A 3,133-nucleotide genomic window follows, 5' to 3' on the forward strand; every position below is an offset into this window, starting at 1 on the left:
GAGAGCGATGACACGTTCGTCCGAAACGTTTTTTCCCGTATCTCTTGCCGTTTCGGCGCTGTTCGCCCGTAAATGTTTCGGAGTTGACGACCTACGGCCGTAGGACTCTGAATAAATTCTCGACCGTCCGGAGGTGCCGCCGACGTCCGGAGGTACCGCCGGCGTCCGGAGGTGCCGCCGGCGATTGGAGGTACCGCCGGCGTCCGGAGGTACCGCCGGTGACCGGAGGTGCCGCCGGCGTCGGAGGTGCCGCCGGTGACCGGAGGTACCGCCGGCGTCCGGAGGTGCCGCCGGCGATTGGAGGTACCGCCGGCGTCCGGAGGTACCGCCGGCGTTCGAAATTACCTCTGGCGGTCGGAGGTGCCGCCCGTGTAACGCAACGCGCATTCACGCCACTAACGGCGAGTGATGCGAGAGATCGCTTCACGCGAGAGTTTCACAATTTTGTGCGAGCCTCGTACCCGCGCCGTCGAATCTTTCGACACGGCCCGAGGACCGCGTTTCGAAGCCGGTATTTCGAGAAATTCGACATTTCTAGAAAATATGTCTACGCGGTCTGACGATACTCCGAGAGCGATGACACGTTCGTCCGAAACGTTTTTTCCCGTATCTCTTGCCGTTTCGGCGCTGTTCGCCCGTAAATGTTTCGGAGTTGACGACCTACGGCCGTAGGACTCTGAATAAATTCTCGACGGTCCGGAGGTGCCGCCGACGGTGATCGGAGGTACCGCCGACGACCGGAGGTGCCGCCGGCGACCGGAGGTACCGCCGGCGTCGGAGGTGCCGCCGGTGACCGGAGGTACCGCCGGTGACCGGAGGTACCGCCGGCGATCGGAGGTGCCGCCCGCGGCCGGAGGTACCGCCGGCGACCGAGACTGCCGCGACGTAATGTCTCGATTGCGCCGTCCATTTGACGCTCGCGCTCGTATACGTCCGTGCGTAGGACCGTGCGTCGCCGACCGCCCGGCCGGCCGGTTGGGTACTATAAGAGATACGTCGCGCTCGGCGTTACGAACGAGTCGAGCGAGTCGGGCGAGTCGGACGAGTCGAGATACGTACTTTTCAGTCACGACTAGTGGCAGAAGTACGTCGCGTTCGGCGCGTCTCGAACGTTTCGTGCGTACTCTAACTTTACATTAAAAGGGAAAGAAGGAAACCACGAATAATAATCGAGCAGTACACGGGGCAAGTCTTCTTGGAAGAGACTTGTTGTCTCGCAAAGACGTTACGACTCGTTGTCGTCGTCGTGTCGTAATTCTCCTTGGCGGCGGAGATTGCGATACGCGCTCCACTCGTTCGCCGCTGAACGCGGGTAAAATATACACACTTGTTTATACGATCACAGCATTGCCACGAGTCGGTGTCGCAAGACCGAATGGCTCTTATGTGGCGCGCACGCATCTAGTGTGTTGGCCGCGCGATTCCCTCTCGTTTTGAACGCAGCAGTGGAATCGTCGCGCTTACCGAACGTTTACTCCACGGATACGAGTTGGCGGAAGGGCAAGAAACGCTCTTCCCGCTCGCTTTGTACGCCGTAGCGAAAGATTTTTACTGGTCGTTCTTGAACGTACGAACCAGACAGAATTTGTCCTCGACGTCTAAGCATCGGCACCGTCGATCTAGCGTCAGGGTAAATCGCGCGGGTCTTTCGAGACCCGAGCATTTTAACATTTTGGGAGAATGAGAATGAGTATATGATCTTTTGTATAAGAAAAGAAAAGTCGATGATAATAATATATCAACAGAGATATAACAAGGATAATTAAGAGGAGAGAGAAGGCAGGCAGTTCTTAGCGAACCTTGTCGTTCTCTCGCGTATACTTTACGCAACGCACACACAGTGTCGCCGACCGGCTAAGCAAGACCGGCGGCAATGAAACGGCACACGAGCGTGTCGCGTCGGTGCCCGATTAACACCGGGCCACCGGACGCGCGCTCAAGAGAGCTAGCGACGAGTCTCTCGGGCTCGCTCGCGAGTTACTCCTTGCGAGTAACCGAACACGAAGCTCCCTGGTTGATCCTGCCAGTAGTCATATGCTTGTCTCAAAGATTAAGCCATGCATGTCTCAGTGCATGCCGAATTAAGGTGAAACCGCGAATGGCTCATTAAATCAGTTATGGTTCATTAGATTGTACCCACATTTACTTGGATAACTGTGGTAATTCTAGAGCTAATACATGCAAAACAGAGTCCCGACCAGTGATGGAAGGGACGCTTTTATTAGATCAAAACCAATCGGTGGCGGGCGGCTCGCCGTTCGTCCACCGTTTATTTTGGTGACTCTGAATAACTTTGTGCTGATCGCACGGTCCTAGCACCGGCGACGCATCTTTCAAATGTCTGCCTTATCAACTGTCGATGGTAGGTTCTGCGCCTACCATGGTTGTAACGGGTAACGGGGAATCAGGGTTCGATTCCGGAGAGGGAGCCTGAGAAACGGCTACCACATCCAAGGAAGGCAGCAGGCGCGCAAATTACCCACTCCCGGCACGGGGAGGTAGTGACGAAAAATAACGATACGGGACTCATCCGAGGCCCCGTAATCGGAATGAGTACACTTTAAATCCTTTAACGAGGATCCATTGGAGGGCAAGTCTGGTGCCAGCAGCCGCGGTAATTCCAGCTCCAATAGCGTATATTAAAGTTGTTGCGGTTAAAAAGCTCGTAGTTGAATCTGTGTCGCACACCGTCGGTTCACCGCTCGCGGTGTTTAACTGGCGTGATGTGGGACGTCCTACCGGTGGGCTTAGCCTCGCGAGGGGCGGCCCAACTAATATCCCGTCGCGGTGCTCTTTACTGAGTGTCGAGTCGGGCCGGTACGTTTACTTTGAACAAATTAGAGTGCTTAAAGCAGGCTACCTTCGCCTGAATACTGCGTGCATGGAATAATGGAATAGGACCTCGGTTCTATTTTGTTGGTTTTCGGAACCCCGAGGTAATGATTAATAGGGACAGATGGGGGCATTCGTATTGCGACGTTAGAGGTGAAATTCTTGGATCGTCGCAAGACGGACAGAAGCGAAAGCATTTGCCAAAAATGTTTTCATTAATCAAGAACGAAAGTTAGAGGTTCGAAGGCGATCAGATACCGCCCTAGTTCTAACCAAGTACTCTGCGTTGATACCACTGCTT

At 54.8% G+C, this 3,133-nt stretch overlaps 1 pseudogene; it reads left to right on the forward strand.

Moving 5' to 3' along the window:
• Window positions 1-2,007: 2,007 nt before the first annotated feature.
• On the forward strand, window positions 2,008-3,133 carry LOC145948513 (small subunit ribosomal RNA; annotated as a pseudogene; the record flags this gene model as incomplete).

Source organism: Prenolepis imparis, unplaced genomic scaffold (assembly GCF_030444845.1).
Source record: "Prenolepis imparis isolate NDT839.2.m4 unplaced genomic scaffold, iyPreImpa1.0 SCAF_429, whole genome shotgun sequence".
NCBI lineage: Eukaryota > Metazoa > Arthropoda > Insecta > Hymenoptera > Formicidae > Prenolepis > Prenolepis imparis.